The sequence below is a fragment of the Macaca thibetana genome, chromosome 3 (assembly GCF_024542745.1).
Source record: "Macaca thibetana thibetana isolate TM-01 chromosome 3, ASM2454274v1, whole genome shotgun sequence".
NCBI classification, from domain to species: Eukaryota; Metazoa; Chordata; class Mammalia; order Primates; family Cercopithecidae; genus Macaca; species Macaca thibetana.
Window position 1 is genome coordinate 42,821,402 of NC_065580.1, and position 19,000 is coordinate 42,840,401.

A 19,000-nucleotide genomic window follows, 5' to 3' on the forward strand; every position below is an offset into this window, starting at 1 on the left:
TCACATTGTTTTGCTCGTAGTCTTGTATTATCTAACCCAGTATGAGGTTTAAAATTAGCACATCCAGAAAAAAATACATTCAAAAATACTAATTAATGTTTTTATTAAATGAAAACTTAAAAAAAGAACAAACTACCCAGGAAAATACAAAATCATCAAGCTACTCTCATACTTGCTGGTTTTTGTACCTAATAAATATAGGAGGCAACTCCCAATAAATAATACGACAGAATGGAACAGTCTTAAGGGCATAATGAAAACTCATAATTTAGATATCTACTTTATGTCTTGTTGATACATTTCTTCATGTAATACATATGTATATATATATTTGTTTTTTCCAAACGGGGTCTCACTGTTGCCCAGGCTGGAGTCCAGTGACAAAATCACAGCTCACTGCAGCCTCAACTTCCCAGGCTCAAGTGATCCTCCCACCTCAGCCTCCTGAGTAGCTGGAACCACAGGCACAAGCCACTGTGCCTAGCTAATTTTTCAGTTTTTTGTAGAGACAGGGTCTCACTATGTTGCCCAGGCTGGTCTTGAACTCCTGGCCTCAAGCAATCCTCCTGCCTCGGCCTCCCAAAGTTCTAGGATTACACGTGTGAGCCACCGCACCTGGCCCCATATATTTTTACTATGTTACATAAGACTTTTAAAAGAAAATTTCTACTTCTTGCCACCTTCAGAAGATTTCAAGTTTAAATTTTGCAAAATGCATGAAAGTAAATAACTCAACTGTCTTAAATTATATTAAAAATTATTTACATGACGTGCTTGAATTCAGACTAATGAGGGCATGATACCTCTTTACAGCACTTTCTCCTGGCATCCTAGGGTGGCAAATAATTAATTCTGTGTGTAGTTATTTATTGAATATCTGTATTCCCTGTTCACTCCATGATGACTAAGAGATGCATCCCTGATACGTAGCATTGTACATAGTGAGTTCTCAGTAAATATTCAATAAATGAATGAAAACAAGGAAAAGGAAGAGGAAGTGTGGTGAGGGAGTAAGTTTAACATTCCTTGAGCATGCACTATGTCATACATCATCACACCTTGAGCACAATTCAGCTTTTAAACTAAATAAAAATAGGTAAAATGTAGTAATTGAATATATTTGCTCTTTAGGAAAGAACTACAATAAAGCTAATAAGGAAATAATTTCTTTGATTGGTTTAAATTTGTATGACTTTGTGCATTTATAGATGGTAATAACCACCGTTTCCAGTTTCTGTATCTGATACTTTGACATCTCACTGACACTGGAGAGACTGCCCTTCCCAGGGCTAGGTAAATCCTAGAGACAGCAAATGACTAGCCTGCCAGTGAGAATGTCTTTCATATGCAAACCAACTAATCCAGAGTCAGTCCCCACTACCTCCTTTAGTAGTCTCTCATACTCTGAGCCACTAATCTACCCACCCTATCACCCAAAGCCAGGTACCAGACAATGAAGGACACCCCAGACCTCACTGAAATTTTTCAAACGAACCAATGCTAAGCCTATTATCCTGCCTTCCTATTCCTTCTCGTAAAACCCCCAAAAGCTCTTGCCCACATCTCCCCCTCATTCCTTCTGCCTCCTGACTGACCCTGGTGCTTCCTTGTTTGGCCACCTGTGGCTTGGCAGCTGCCTCCATTTGGGAACTGTGAGTAACAAATGATATTTTTAATGGCAACTATTTCCTGATTTGTGGTTCTCACATATCTGAATTAAAACCTACACTGCAAAACGTAGATTCACTGTAAAAATTATCTTAAGTATTAAAAACAGAAACAATAAGCAGGTCAAAATATAATCTCTGTTAATTGATACATTTGTCTTATTTCTAAATAATTGCAATGAAAAGTACCTTTTTAATCTGTTTCACTTAAGATTTTTATATACAATCATTTTAAATAATTTTTTGCCAAGTTTTATCCTTCTAGCTAATATAATTTACTGACAAGATAAAGCAGATTAATTTACACTGTTACAGCAATGGAGATTTCAGAAATAGACTAATATTTAAATGATAGACACAAAGCATACTTGATTCTGTAACTGCATTTTTGTATACAAGATCAAATAATATTCTAAATCCAGCTTCAATGGTATTCAAAACAGGCAGAATGAATGAAGCTCCAAATGGATTTTGTTACATAAGCCCACCATCCCTCATTTACAATTCCAGAATTCAAACAAGTTATGAAAACCAACTTTTCATAGGTTTGTGACAAACTCATTTGGTGGCAAAACCTACTCTGAATTGATGAGGTCTTTGTGTTGTTATTTGTTTTTCTTGAGGGTGAATTCATATTTCTGCCATAAGGATATTAATGTGTTTTACTTTCAGATGCTGACCCAGGCCATGACAGAAACATTAAATAATGTATAATTTACAGACTGTTACATTTTAAAATTCATCAAAAATTTTGAATTTTGAAACATAGCTGTCCCCGAGTTTCAGAAGAGGAATTATGGACCTAATTCTGTGTGTGTGTGTGTGTGTGTGTGTGTGTGTGTGTGTGTGTGTTGCTTATTTAAATGTTTTAGTGGTAGGGGCACAGAATGTTACCCTTTCTTTATTAATATTTAATTTTATTTACTAAATTAAATTTACCAAATTAAATTTTAATTTTAAAGGTATTCAATTTTAAATTGACTCCTATATTTAATTTTTTAAAAAATTAATTTGAAGGAGTACAATAAAGACACTGGACCAACAAGGCAGTTCTTGATGATTTTCGACAAAAAGGGGTACAATGAGGGATATATTCATGTGATTACAGAAATAACTTGACATATTCTGACTCTTGCCAGTGCTCAAGTCCTTCTCATTAGTATCGCTGTCAGTGGTGAAAGACATTTTTAGCTTTTTAACATCAATAGAAGCTCCTGAAAAAAAGTAGCTCAGCTTTTGGTATGCCATTGTGTTGTAGCAGAGTATAGTGCTATTTGCAGGATTTAATAAAATGCCACTGCAGCGTAGATGCCATCCTCCATCAAGCACCAGATATCTCTGTCTGAACATGACAGATCCTTGGATAGAATGGCTGCAAGCACTGAATACATTGTACTCATCCATAAAATCACATTAGTAAGATAAATAAAGTGCTTTCTTTCCCATAAATGTATACCATTTGCCTGCGGTGATGTGGTATTTAAAGCTTAGGTTAGAATTGACAGTGGTGAAGTTCTAGCTGGTATTTTCAAATGCTCATCTCCAGGAAGTGCCAACAGCAAAGATAGGATCTATTGGGTCTTTTCAAGGAAGGAAGATGACAATGTGGTTTTAAGCAACGATGCAAGAGGAAAAGGTTACAGGCAAAACAAAACTAAAACAACTTCACTTCCATTTTCATTCTGTTAAGCTATATTATAAGAGAAGTTTTCATGTTGTTACTGATGGTTTCCCTAATTTTGCAGCTGAGCCCTGTTTTCCTTTGCAGCCTGGCTGACACAAATCATTGAGAATCTCTGTATAATAAATCATTTGAAAAATATATAGACGCAATGAGCCAAGAAAGATATCTAGCAGTTAATCAAAGATGACCTAATGTTTTCTACCTATTGTCTATAAAATGAAACATATTTCTCAATTTAATCACCAAACAATGTCAATATAGAGGGAGAAGTTTTGAACTTTGCAACAAGGAGGTATTTAGGATTAGTTTAAAAGAAAAACTAGTAGACAGAGTTTAGGGGCCTAATTTCTTGTTTGGATTCTTTAACATCACAGCTGGCATTCTAGTTGATTTATGCTCATTACTATTAATCTTAGATTGCTCAAATATAAAATCTAGAAGGATAGGCCATATGGATTCTAAGATCTCTTTTATTTTTAAAATTCTGTGATACCATTTTGTACTGTATGCTATGGCCACGTTATGTACCTAATAGTGTTAATACTTGGCCTTTAAACTGGATGATCTTGCCTCATAGCTTCATTCTTTATGCAATAATTATAAAGTTACTTGCTGATAGCTAATGTTTCATAAATAATGCTATTTAATACAGATGGCATACACGATCATCCCAATTCTTTACAACTTCTGTGAATGTGTGCCTAGCTTTCTGCCAGACTGAGTTAATTACCTAAAGAAAACCCAGAGAATACATTGCGAATAAAAAGAAACCATTATGATTTAAAAATGTAAAGTCCATAAATTTTATACATTATTTCATAAACGATTACGGTGGTCTAAAAAAGTCTTTGGTAGTTGTCCATTTGTCATCCAGCCCATGTGTCTTAGGAAATTCTCTGAAATCAATCCTGTGAAACATGAATAGGCATTGCAATCTGTGTTAGAGTCTAATGCATCATGCAAGACATTACTATACAAAGACTAGGTGAAGCAAAGGCTGAAAACTGTCAACACTACACACCTGGTTATATCTTTCCCAGTTTTAGATAATAGATTTCATTGTTTTATTGTTAATTCATGCTCCTAGATGACAACTGCTTATTCACCAAACCCTCCGCATCCTATTTTCTTCCCAGTTCTTAAATGACACTTGTTAATGTGCTTGAAGCTGTTTTAAGTGTTGTTTCATGTCTATTTATTCATTTAATTTTCATACCACCTTTTGAGGTAGGACTATAATTACCCCCATTTTATATCTAAGAAAACTCAAAACAAATGTCTGAAGTCACTTGTACTGGAACACACAGCTAGAAAGTTTTTGAACTGTGATTCCTGTCTAGGGTGCCTGGAGGACAATGTAAACTTAACCTACATGCTGCACTGCTGTGATAAAGAAGAGCTGCTTAGATCGATTTCTGTCTGGTTTGCAGAGTGTCATGTATGAGTGTAGAGCTGTCCTAGTTTTCCTACACATACCATATCTTCTGAGGTAGATTATCTTAGACTTCTGATAGTTTTAAAAATAAAAATTGTGGTAAAATGGAATCACGGAATTTAAGTTTAAAGTCTTTAAGTCCTACAATATGATTTTGTTAGATGTGTTAGTAAGCAAATGCAACATAAATTAAAAGAAGCATTGGCTTCCTAGTCACACCAAAGACATTGTCTCCAATTGAAACTGAACATTCCTACTATTGTATCCCAATATGAACTTCAACTCATTTTAAAATATTATTCAGTGTTATTGCATTTCAGGGCCGTTGTAAAACAATAGGTATGACAAAGCATATAAACATCATAGTGAAACACAGCAAGACTTTTAGCCTTTTCTACATGTTACTTGACAAGATTATGGAAAAAGTATTTCTCAGAGTTTTCTGAATCCATTTGTTGCTCTGAGCAGAAATCTCTCTTTCGAGTCTGTGTGTTAGTTCTAAGAAGGGTGAACCTCAACAAGATACTGGCCAATGGTAAGCAAGTCAGACAATCTAGAATTCCTTTTTTACTCGAGTTCATTTACAAAGGCCATGTCAAGTACTTAGTGGAAAACAATGATAGGTATATTACCACTGGAAAGAAGTACCATTACATTTCATGCAAATGTGTTTTCAGATGGCTAGTTGACATGCTTTTAAAAACCGGGAAAGTCACAAAGGCGTGTTACCAATATGAATGTTTGTTTTGTTGCCCAAATTTGAGTGGGAACTCCCGTGAGGAGCATCTTCCCACTTGTCACATGGTGGTTTGTGGAAATCGATTAAGATAACTGTTAGCTAATTTTGCAAGTGAATTCCCTCTTCTTTCTCTACGTATGACATAATTTTAATGTAATATACATGTTGAGGCATAGTAGGGGGTAGTTTGAAAGAATAAATTTTTGCCCATAAAGAAGTAAAATATTGTACATATGTGGATATGGAAAATAAAGATTTGAGTTTTTATTATTTAATACCCTAAGCCACAGCTCAACACTTCTTACAAAGAAAAACAAACTGTCATCTCTACCAGGTTTCCCAGATAATCCCATTCTGAAGAGCAGACTTGGAAACCTCTAATGCTTAGAACAGCATATTGTTATTTTCTTGACTATTTCTCAAAAAGTATGCAAATTCTAACTTTTGGGTTGTGTTACTCCCTCAGTTACACAAAACATATAACTGATCTTTGGTAAAAACCAGAAACATTCACGGTATTTCTTTAGCCCTTAGCCACCTAGCATGTGTGAACTGTAAAAATAAAGTTCTCTATTTTTATGAGTGTTATGTGAAAATACTTTACTGATGATGTTATATGCCACCCAAAATTATACCAAGTTGGGTTTTGAGAGAGTTATAATTACTAGTAATACTACAATTACTACTACTATTAATGATAATAGGAAAAGTCATAACTACCATAGTATTTTTGCAAGTATAGAATATAGTATTCTGGCCAAAGTTTTATTTAGGGTATAAATTTATATACTCAGTGCTTAGCATTAAGGCTTCCCAGATTTAAGAGCACGGAACTGTTTAAACTTGTTTGTTGATACAAGTAAAAAAAGCACAGTATTTTTTCTTTGATATGTATATTATATGTATAATATCTATAAATGAACAAAACTTACAAGGTTATAGAAATAAGCTCAGAAACAAAAGTCAATTATAATCAAAGATGGCCAGTGCTTCTTGGGCATCCTGCTACATTCCCTCCCATGCTCATGACAGACATTATTTGTTGACTGTAGCCAGAGGCAGCTTCAGATCTCTCTCCAAACAGTGCTCTAGGAAGCCACAGTCAGCTAGCAATGGCAAAGGGACCAAACCAGTTCATTATGAATGGATAAATATAGATAGAACATGACATCTTGTCATCTAGACATCTCTCATTGTATCTGCATCTATAACCAAAAAGGTTCTACTCTGTACAAATTAAGTTGAAGGAAATGAACCCTTAGCTTGTAAGAAAGAAAATGGAGGAACAAGATCACCTCAGAGCTGTTCATCTGAATGTTTCTATATCCTTTCGGACCTATGGAAGCAGAGAGAACATGTCCCTATATGAAGCAATTAGTTTTGGAAAAGGAAGTTAGCAAGGATTCCACCATCAGGAATTCCCTCCCACAGGAAATGTGGCCTTGGAGGCTGATGGATGACCTGCTCAAAGGAAGTTGGCTGCAGTGTTTCCATGTCAGGGAAGCAAACCCTGACCTAGAGGGTGCTCTTCTGTGGAAGACTCAGGCTGGCTAAGAATAGAAATGGGCTGTGTGACAGTGAAGCTGAAAATGATTTCCTCTTGTCTTTATTTTTTCAGTTTTAAAAATACTTTTTTTGTGTGTAATTTATATATTTATGTACTTCACTGGTGGTCTTTTGGCAAGCAATGAAAATGGCTATTAAATTTGAGAATTCTTTTTTCGTATGTATGTGAGAGGAGTAGGAAAACCTACTAGAAAAGGAATATAGTACTTGACCTATACAAAAAAAAAAAAAATCCGAACGAAACAAGCATCTGTATTAGTCTGTTCTCACAATGGTATAAAGAAATGCCTGAGACTGGGTAATTTATAAAGAAGAGGGGTTTAATTGGCTCACGGTTCTGCAGTCTGTACAGGAAACATGGCTAGAGCGGCTTCAGGAAACTTACAATCATGGTGAAAGGTGAAGAGGAAGGAGGCACGTCTTATGTGGCCAGAGCAGGAAGGAGAGAGTGAAAGGGGAGATGCTCCATACTTTTAAACAACCAGATCTCATGAGAACTCACTAGTATGATAACAGCCAGGAGGGAAACTGCCCCCATGATCCAATCACCTCCCACCAAGCCCCTCCTCTTACATTGGAGATTACAGTTTGACATGAGATTTGGGTGGGGGCACAAATCCAAACCATATCACAAACCCTATGTCAAAATAGAAAGACTGTAAGTTTCACAAACAAGAGTTACATGTTTTCCCGAGGGGTCCCAGTGGTACACTCAATGTTCTTAGCCTTATGTAAGCTCTCAAAGGATAGGTGTTTGTTGGTCCATCTTAAAACATTTCGGAATTGAAGTTCTACTAAAATCCCATCAATGTATTAGGGAAATATATAAGGTTTTCCTATCATGAAAATCAGGATAAAAAATGATTAGAATTTAAGAGGTCATGTTAACAGCATAATAAGGTGGTCAGATATAAAAGTCAATATGCACAAATTAGTACTTTTTTTTTTTTTGAGACAGAGACTTGCTCTGTCACCCAGGCTGGAGTGCAGTGGCACGATCCCAGCTCACTGCAAGCTCCGCCTCCCGGGTTCACGCCATTCTCCTGCCTCAGCTTCCCAAGTAGCTGGGACTACAGGCACCGACCACTACATCCGGCTAATTTTTTGTATTTTTAGTAGAGATGGGGTTTTACTGTGTTAGCCAGGATGGTCTTGACCTCCTGACCTCGTGATCCGCCCCCTCAGACTCCCAAAGTGCTGGGATTACAGGCATGAACCACTGCACCTGGCCAAATTAGTACCTTTGAAACATTAGCAATAATGACTTAAGAGAACATAATGATAAAAGAAATCTCATTCACAATAGCAACATAACACATTTTATACTTGGGAAGAAATAGAAAATGTGCAGGACTTTTATAAAAGGGTATTTAAAAACCTATATAAATGAAGTTCTATTTCATATTTTTCAGTGGGAAGAGTCCACATTGTAAAGATGTTGACAGGCTGGTTCTCACATATGAAAAGAATACCAATGATTAGCAAATTAACTTTTAATAAAAAATAACAATGGGATATGACCTACTAATAATGAGAATATAGTATAAAAGCAGTGTATTTAGGCATAGGGATGAACAAACACATTAAGAGAAAAAAATAGAACACAAACCCAGACATGTACAAGAATATTGTTCATAGCAAAGGTAGCATCTCAGCTCAATAAAATTATTAAAGACTTCTCAATAACTTGCATTGTGACAACTGGCTAACCTAGGAAAAAATTACTCAGTTCATAACATAAGCAAAAATATTCAGAGAGATTAAAGAAAGTAACTGTTAAATTATAAATGTATTTGAAGAAAATGTTTTTTAAATTTATAATTCTGGGGGTAGAGAAAGCTTTCCTAAGCAATACACGAAACTCATAAATCATATAAGAAAGTATAACTTTGAGCCCCATAAAAATGAAAAAATAAAGTTCTGTTTGATAATCATAAAAATGGAGTTAAGCTACAGACTAGGAGAAATATTTATAACATATATAAAATATAATATATAGAGTGCTTGTGTATGAAGAAAAATACAAATAACTGAGTAGAAGGTATAAAGAGGATACAAAGATTCATCTACAGAGGAAATTCCAAAGCATAGATAAAATAGATGATATTTACCAGAACGTAAAGTAAGCCTACTCTTTGATCTTGTGATACACTCTAGGAATCTGTTCTGCAGAAATACTCATAGGCACTAAGACATATTTACAAGCATATTTGCTATTTATAATAGGTATTATAATAGCAAATAAGTAGAAACAAACTATATCATTAACAAAATTTGATGTAACCATATTACAGAACATTCCATTATTATAAAGAAAGAACTAGATCTTTACATGTTAAATTTAAAAGATTTTGAGACCGAAATATATTTTATTTTATTATGATTTTTTGAGATGGAGTCTTGCTGTGTCACCCAGGCTGTGTGTAGCACAGTGGTGCAATCTCGGCTCACTGCAAACTCCACCTCCTGGGTTCAAGTGATTCTCCTGGTTCAGCCTCCCAAGTAGCTGGAATTACAGGTGCCTGCCACCACACCTGGATAATTTTTGTATTTTTACTAGAGATGGGGTTTTGCCATGTTGGCCAGGCTGGTCTCAAACTCCTGACCTCAGGTGATCCACCCGTCTTGGCCTCCCAAAGTGCTGGGATTTACAGGCGTGAGCCACTGTGCAGAGCCTTAAGACCCAAATAAAAACAGGTTGTCACAGCATAGCAGAATCATATGTAATACATTACATATGTGTCTCACATATGTATAAATACACTGTATTCATTTATTTTTTACCTCATTGCTTTTGGGTATTTTTTCTTAAGCACCTTTTCCTTTGAATAAAAGTTGTGTAGATTTAGGCAGGGCGCGGTGGCCTACGCCTGTAATCCCAGCATTTTGGGAGGACGAGGCGGGCGAATCACGAGGTCAGGAGATCGAGACTATTCTGGCTAACACGGTGAAGCCCCGTCTCTACTAAAAATACAAAACAACAACAACAACAAAATTATCTGGGCGTGGTCGTGGGCGCCTGTAGTCCCAGTTACTCCGGAGGCTGAGGCAGGAGAATGGCGTGAACCCCAGAGGTGGAGCTTGCAGTGAGCAGAGATTATGCCACTGCACTCCAGCCTGGGTGACAAAGCAAGACTGTCTCAAAAAAAAAAAATGTAGATTTAATGTGTACATTAATGTGTACAGTATGCTCTTTTGATATAACCATAGTGAAATAATTACAGAAAAGCAAATTAACATATTCTTCCCCTTACATAGTTGCTACTTTTTGTAACGATGTGTGTATGGCAAAAGCACCTGAAATTTACTTTCTTTAGTTATGCAGGATGAATTAGTCTAGCGATCTAATGGATTGACTCTTTTACTGTGTGAGAGCATAGTCATGTGGTTCTTATTGTTTAACTAAAATAATTTTTTGTTGTTAAATCAAAGAGGAGTATTCAGGAAAGGTCAGGTCTGGTGGCTCAAGCTCTTCCTCACATGATAGAGAACTGCTTTGAGGAGACTGTGGGAATCACATGTCTGTTGCTAACTTGAGTTCAGTCTTCTCTGTACTTATGTATTCTCTTGACCTCAGGCTGTGCTGTCAATTTTTTCTCTTCTGAGGGTTTTTTTGAAATGAACATAAAAGGAAATCCTTTAAGACTATTCAGATCCTTGCTATGCAAAAATTGCGTTGTTGAAGGAGGTCTTAGACATGATCTAACGCAATTCCCAAACTTTATGTGGAATTCTGATTTCTGAGATGGCCAGGACACTTTATTTTTATTTTATTTTCAAGACAGGGTCTCGCTGTGTTGCCCAGGCTGGAATGTGTGGAGTGATCACAGCTCACTGAAGCCTGGACGTCCCGGGCTCGAGCGATCCTTCCACTTCAGCTTCCCGAGAAGCTGGGACAACAGGCATGTGCCAGCATGCCTGGCTAATTTTTTGTAGAAATAGTGTTTTGTCATGTTACCCAGTCTGGTCTCAAACTCCTGGGCACAAGCAATCTCCCTGCCTCAGCCTCCCAAAGTTCTGGGATTACAAGCATGAGCCATTGTGCCTGATCAACCAGGACAGCTTAATGGGAATTTCGTATTTCTCATGCTTGAGTCATATCCCCTTACCCAGAAACTGGGAAAACATCCCCACTGAAAACCCAAATAGGTGGTACTGCTTTTCCAATTTTTACGTCAACAAAACAAGGTAATTTCATTCAAAGGAATTAGAGTTAATATTATGTATTTTTCAGCATATTGATTCTGTGATGCCATTTGATGACCTACAAAAAAATGTGTCCCAGTGTTTCTTCAGTGTTCTATATTAGGGCCCTTTTACACACAAACTCTGCGGTATTCCTTTCCACCAGCTCTGCCCAGCACTAGCCTGGTTACTTCATTTCCATTTGTCAAATCACTATTCGGGGGTAGTTGGTCATGTCAGTGTGTTTAAGCCATGTCACATTATTTTGTTAGTCAGGTCCTATGTGTCCCAAGAGTCCTTGAAGAAACTCGCTGGTCTCTTTAGATCCTAGCAAGGAAAGACTAGAAATGCCTCCTTCTAATTTGGTGATTGTATTTCTTATAGAACAGACTGCTTTGGCAATAAGGTGCCAAATACTGCTACTCAGAGCTTATCTGATTTGCATGCAGCTAAACTACCTCTGTGTACTCAGCTGCATGTCCCTATAGAAAAACCACCTTACTACCTTTAGAACTTCACTGTCCATTGTCCTATTCTGGAATAGACAGTAGCTCTGACTATAAGTTAAAATGGGCTACATTAAACACTGGCGGGCTCTTGCATTTCTCTCATTTGGTCCTTCACTGACAAATTCACATAGTGCAAAGGTCATGGGCAAGCTATAACTGTTCTCTGGAGCACCAAGCTGGCTGCCCCTAGGGAACTTATGTTCCACTCTCCTGACTGGTCTGATTAAAGCACAGACCACTTGAGAGACAAGGAGGTTGGAAGAGTATCGATGCTCAGGTCTCCAATCACCCACATATTTGTACGAGAGCCTTGGACTCCTGGACCCAAAGCCACTGTAATTACTTTATAACTTAAAAATCATGGTTTTCAGTTTTAAAAATTCACGTAGAAATGGAAGTCACTGTGCTGGAAACGCGTCTTTCCTTTCTGAGTTCTGTAATGTTATGTTATCTTCATATGTTTACAACAGAAGGAAATGGTCCTCCTGGCTGCCAGTGAGTGAGGTAGCAGAGTAGAGCTGCTTTCTAAAATCAGAGCTAATATTCAGCACCAGCTTCTATGGTCTTGTGTTTTGATGTGCTGACTATTGGGCCTACAGAAATACACCTTCTGTTTATGCTTCCAAGTGTTCCTTTTATCTCTAGATAAAAGTGTACAGGGGAAGTTGCCAAAATTAGTCCACCTTTTGGGCCCAGGCCATAGTTAAACTTAGATCAGTTTACAGATCAAAGAGTTCCATTCTGATCCAAATAGCTGCAGGCCAGCAGCATGGCTGGTGGCAGTATGAAGTGGCTGAACACCTTCTGATTTGGAATATCTGAGCAATACTTTCTGGGCTGCAAGGCACAAAAAGAGGCAGGATGCATGTCTGCTCTTGAAACGACTGTCTACCTTCCAGGATTTGACAGAGGAGCACTTGTTTAGACTTTGGTGTATAATCCAGTGGGAAGCTCCCAGATAGTCCTAAAGGCTGCTGCAGGGGGTCTCTATGAAGGCAGGTACTCTCCTCTCCTCAATACACACAGAGTTAATTTTGTTCACAGTCCTTCCATGCTTCCTTTAGGTAAAGCCAGACTGTCGAGGTTTCTTCTTTGCCAGGTAGGAGCAACTCCCCACCCAACTCTCTTTTTCATTTTGCATTTCGGTTCTGATTTTTAGAGTCTTAGACTGCTGTCCCTGGGGAGAGTAGGAGCGGACAGAAGATTTTTGGGCTCTGTGAATCAATAGGGTCACCAAATTATTTACTATCCAAACCAGCACACTTTTGTCAGTGAAAGAGGCACTGTTGGTAATTAAATCTGGACTAGAGTAAACTGAGACTCTCCTGGCAAACTGCGATGTATGGCCATCCTCTGCGTAGAGAATTGGGTGACTTCTGGCTCTAGAGACGCAAATCGAATGCTTCTTTTCCTGTGCATGATTGGGCATTTTTAGTCACTCCTCTAAATTATTATAGGCTATCATTTTCTGCTCTTGATAGCAAATATAGCAATAAGAAAAAAAATTGGATAATAAATTTTCTTATGACTCAAAACACAGCCCCCTTGTTAAATAATATTGCTTCAGAATAGATTTTCTTGCAAAGAAAATGTTCTGTACAAATTCTTTAAAGAAGTCTTTCAAGTGGATTTTTTAAAAATGATGCCACCACCCACTACTTACAAAGAAAGTCTTGAAAGGGAGCGGCAAGTCCTCAGGCCATTTCTAGCAAAGAGATGTACAATCAGTACCAGCAACACAAAAATGCTCCTGTAACTGCACCCAAACTATTTTTTGTGCCTAACAAATTTTTGTCTTCAAGCTGCAGTTGTATGGCTGTGTTTCCTTTCTGTTTGTTTTACCACTTCCCTTCGAAATATTTTGCATCATCCTGGAGATTTTCCCAAGTTGTGGTCTGCTCGCTGGGGGTCCGAGCTCCTCTGATTTGCTGCTTGAGGCTGTGTTGCCATGGCAGGGGTTGTTTACCATAGATGAACACTTGACAGGATGGGCACCTCCCACAGCCATTCCAACCTCCTTTCCTCCTCTTCTCCACTCGCTTAGATATTCTGAGACAGCAGCCCAGATATGGCTTTCTCTAATCGTAAACTACATTCCCGGAGCGTGAACTTGACTTTGCTATGCTTTCGAGATAGGGAAATGTTTGGCTCTGTTTATTCCTCTTAAACTAGGCAGTGTCCTCTTGACTTTTATGACTAATCCACTTGTCATGGCTGGAATCTCCTAACAATTCTTTCCCTCAGGTAAATCACATCACTCAGGCTTGTGAAGCAAAAATGCCACTGAGGCCAAAGGGTGACCTTTTGGTGGTCGCAGCCCATTCACCTGACAGGTCTCTGTTGCCCAGGAGGATTTTTTTTTTCTCCAATTAAAGGAAAGCTTAGTCAGAACCTGACAAGTCTTGCTCCCTCACATTCCTGCAGAGGAACCAGCCTGGGGAGAGATAAGAGCCGTGGGTTGACACCCTGATTATGCTTACCTTTTTATTTGTTAAATGTGGAAATTGACTTCATCCAATTAATAAGAGCAGGAAACAGTTTTTGTTTTGTCTTTGTAGGAAAACATGAAGTAACGGTTTTATCTCAATTTGTCAGGCATTGCCCAAGAGACTACAGTCATGTGGGCCGGTGGCCAAAAAATTGCTCTAAGGCCCAAGTATTAACACCCAGATATAAAAAGAATGCTAATTGGTTTTCCAGCTGAAAAATAATAAGGGATTTGCTGCCAAAAATGCTGTATGGCCTGGAAACCCCAAGTTTATACAATAGGGCCTGACTGCAATCTGGGGGCTCCATGTGTCCTCCTATGAAGAGCTAAACAAAGGGAGGTGTTTCGCTCCTCTGCCTTTGTAGAAAGCTCCGCTCCAGATCTCAGCCTGGTGGAACACCAGGCTTCCCACAGTCTTCCTGCCAAATCCCCAAGCTTTTTCCTGGCTGCCATTCAGGAAAGTACAGCTTCGTCTGTAGGATGGAAAGTTAAAAAGGCCTTGCTTGGATACGCTGAAATATATACAAACACTGCCTGACGTATGGAGTAGGCTGCTGCCGCTGGCATCCTAGCAGAAAGAATGTGAAACTTTTAAAAGTCATTTTGGGTAAGTGATTGAGATGTTAGCTGGAAGAAGAGACTTTTTTTGTTGTTGTTTATTTTTGAAAAAAGAAAATTCAGCATTCCCCTTGATCTTCAACAGTTATCCACCTTAGTTTTCTCATTGGTAAAATGTCAGCTAACCTCCAAGATCCCGTTCAGTTCAGGGGCTTGTCTCTAACTTGAGGACCGGGTGTAGCATATGTAGAAAATACTGGCTGTCTACTGAATATCTTTGAAAAGGTCCCTGGAAGTGAGTTGGGATGAAAGTCAAAGTCTGGAGCACTGGCATGGTAAATCCCAGGCTGGTACTCTGATGCATATTGGCGGGGTGCCATCCTGCCTGTGACTTCACACTACAACTCCAGGTCTTATATCACTTATGGGAATGCACCTGAATTAAAATGATTGCATAATACTTACAACTCTGTTCTCTTTATTTCCAGTTGATGGTAAATATCATGGCAAAATTCATAGCATTTAATTAATCTTACCCATAATGTTTTTAAGTTGTAGTTAATACTAAAATACACTATCTTTTCACCAATCATGGTCATAGACTATTATCCTAGTCATGTATGTAATGATGCAACTAAGTTAAAGAGTTTTTTTTTTTTTTTTTAAAAGAATTACTTTGAAAAATGAAGTAAGACGTATTCTCAACAACCAACTTCTGCCAAAATATGCAAAGAATAAAACAGGCCATAAGAATCCATTGATGTGTACAAAATTATTTTTTGACAGAAACAGGCAAGTAACTATGTTTGTTGCTATCAATGCTTTTCTCTTGTTTATTACTTTCCGTTATTATTAATGTGTTTGCCCTTAAAGTAGTGACGCAACATGGAATGTACGTAAGAGTTTAGGGGTGGGGAGCAGTGGCTCACACCCGTAATTCTAGCACTTTGGGAGGCCAAGGTGGGCAGATCACCTGAGGTCAGGAGTTCGAGACCAGCCTGGAAAACATGGTGAAACACTGTTTCTACTGAAAATACAAAAATTAGCTAGGCATGGTGTTGGGTGCCTGTAATCCCAGCTACTCAGGAGGCTGAGGCAGGAGAATTGCTTGAACCCGGGAGGGAGAGGCTGCAGTGAGCCGAGATCGCACCACTGCACTCCAATCTGGGCGACAAGAGCACACCTCTGTCTCAAAATAAAAATAAAAAATATAAAAGAGTTTAGGAAGCATTTCTTAAAACCTGCTGGGCCTCAAGACTTTTTACCTTTAGGAGACACTAAGAAGTAGAAGGAACATGGAGCTAGTGTTGCTGACCTTTCATTAGGTTCACTCCACCAGGTTAAAATTAATTTTCTGGCATCCCACATCCTTCCGTGTGGACTCCAGTCTCCTTGGGCACACTCCTGCCTCTGTGATTTTCTACTTACTCTTTCCTTCACCTGGAGTGAGGGAGCTCTCTTCTCTCCATCTCTCCATCTTTTGGGATTCAGTTCGATCCCCACATGATTTGTGAAGCCTCCTCAGACCACTCCAGTGCCCTTTGTTTCCCACTTCTCTGAACTCTCATTGCTCTTATCATTTTCAGAAACAAGGTAAACACATGGAAGATTCAAGTGAGAATTGAACTGGAACCCAGAAGGTAAAGATGATACCCTTTTTTCTTGCAAAGGGCAGAGACCCACTCAATTGTCTCAAACTAAGGAGAAGTTATTGTAAACCTACAAAGTCCAAGAAACGGGCCTTTCATAATGTAAACTGGAAACCTCTTGGAAGCCTAGGCAGCTCTCTCTGACTCTCAGGATCACACAGTACCCCTCCGACTCTTTCTTAGGCATGTCTACTTTCATTTTCTTCCCTTTTCTCTCTTCCAAATTTTTAATTTCTTCCAATTTCTTTGTCATTTCTGGTTTTATGCTTCAGCTCAACTTCCCCCAAATATCTGAATTAGACTTAGGATCTTTGTTCCAAATTTAAAGGGATTGGATCATCTTGTGCTGCGTATCCAGCCTTCTGTTCAATCAGTGTTGTTGGCAGGGCAGGGCAGTGTGGTACAAAGAGCTGCCTAAACCACTCCTACTGCAGCCTGTAGATGGAGGAGTAGACAGCTACTCCAGAAGATATCCATAGCCTACAGAGTTGTATTATTCACTTTAGGCAAGTTTCTTAAGGGCAAGGAATAGATTTCTGTTTGCTTACTCCTATTACTGTGTTTGGCACAGGCCTGTTCAGCTGTCCCAGTGATTCTCAACCCTGGTTGCACATTAGAATCAATTTTAGGTGCATTTCGGTGTCTACTCCTCTCCTTGTCACCACCACAAGGAGTGCTGATTTCATTGTTTTGGGGGTATGGCCCAGACATCAAACATCAAGAGCTGGGTTTTCCAGATAGCAGCCTTGTTCCTACTGAGGACAGGGCTACAGAAAGCGTTACTGCTGTGGGTGGAGAAGTGACTACCTTTGTAGCGGGAAACATGGTGGAAATTGAAGAGCTGTTAAAGAGGTTAAAATTCTTGCTTGGCCTTTGTAGTAGGGTAACTATATATTACATTCATGCTGTTTTAGATAGACTGGATACCAGTAATATTGGTAACTTTAGAAAGAGATAATAAAATTTTTAACTTTTGCATTTTTTGCTTTTTTCAATACCCATAACTTGTTCAAATGTGATAGTCTGAATATTTCCCAAAGGCTTTTCCTTTATCACATAATCAATGAATACATCTTCAAAATGAAGAGCTGTTCCTATATTCTTTGAAAATGTTGTTTCATAGGACTAGGAATATTTAAGACTTAACAACAAAGATGACAACACAGAGTGCTAACTGGATGATAATTGTTTTAGTTTTTCCAGTGGTAACTCTAAAATCAGCATTTGATAAATTTGAACTGTGTTGTTTGCCTCCAGAATTGCAAGGAGTCGATTTACTGCAGGCACTACATAGAGACACTCCTTCAGTGTATCCTTCACAAGGTCCTGGTGGTTGCCAAGGTTTGCCTTAGGTGTTAAAACCAACAGATGTGATTCACCAGTTGGAGAATTTCTTAAAGTGATTTCTGGAGTTTTTGAATATCGTCACGGAAACCAAGGAGTTTCTATTGAGTTGGCTCAATTTTTGATTCTTGAAAGAAAAGCACTACCTTTTCTGACAAGTGCTTCTGCAGCCACCTTGGGACATTTGTTAACAACCTCTGCAAGTCAGTCCATCCCTTATCATCACTTTGGTCATGATTTTGGTACAGAATGTGAATCACGGACTTTTACATTCCCTACCCGAGTTTCTCTCTCTGAGGAGGACCTAGTTTGCCAAATTACCTGCAATTACTCCTATTGAAGGCCTGGTAGTAGTAACTTCTTTGACAAAGGGCCTTGAGAGAGAATACCATGGAAGATATCATCATAGATTTTCGATACAGCATACCCAGACTCAGTTTCCTTCTGGTGTTACAGCACAGACCAGTTGCAATACTAGTACCTCGTTATCACAGAGCATCTTGTCCTGGACTATTTGACTATGAGGATCTCTTAAATTTACCACCATGTGTCCAACCAACACTGAATGGTCAACAATATAAATTGTAATGCTAATTCTTAAGGATCCTTTGGGGATGGTGTCAATGGCTTATCCTTTCTCTAGCATAATATTGGCTTTATTTGGGCAGAAGAAGTAGAGATACCACCACTGCAGGCTGACCAGGGGTTAGTGTATCTGCACTGACTGGAAGGTGCTCTGGAGTATGCAATCCTGTGCAGGAGATCCTGGTGACCATCTTGGCAAGAAAGCTGTGCTTGTTGGATGGGCACAACAGTTAAACAAGAGGATGGCTCCTTACTTGCTATGACCTCTGCAATCTTGCCCCATTTGGCAAAATTGATTATAGGAATTTTGCATATGTCAGATTTGATCCAAAATGAAATGACTAAAAGAAGATTCATTGATGATTTCATTGTGAAATCTGCTATAACATTATTCTGCTGCACATTATCAAAGAAGTGCCTTGTGTAGTAAAGTACAGAGATGGCACAACTTAGCACCATGTACATTTTGCTAGTTCTGTGTTGAAAATCTAAATCTGAAAAATTTGACCATTATTTATGAGAAGTCTATTTCTGTTATCCCACAAGACTGTCAGGTGTGTTCATGAAGCAGCAACACAATAGCTGAATGAA

General features: G+C 38.5%; 2 long non-coding RNA genes across 5 annotated transcripts in view; both read left to right on the forward strand.

Annotated features, from left to right (window-relative positions):
- The window catches only part of LOC126951209 (uncharacterized), a 267,072-nt gene that overhangs the window by 116,262 nt on the left and 131,810 nt on the right, over positions 1–19,000 (forward strand). The window lies entirely within an intron of this gene.
- On the forward strand, positions 10,210–15,623 carry LOC126951210 (uncharacterized). The gene is made up of 2 exons (XR_007724389.1): positions 10,210–14,880; positions 15,501–15,623. It is a non-coding gene; the product is annotated as an uncharacterized LOC126951210 (long non-coding RNA).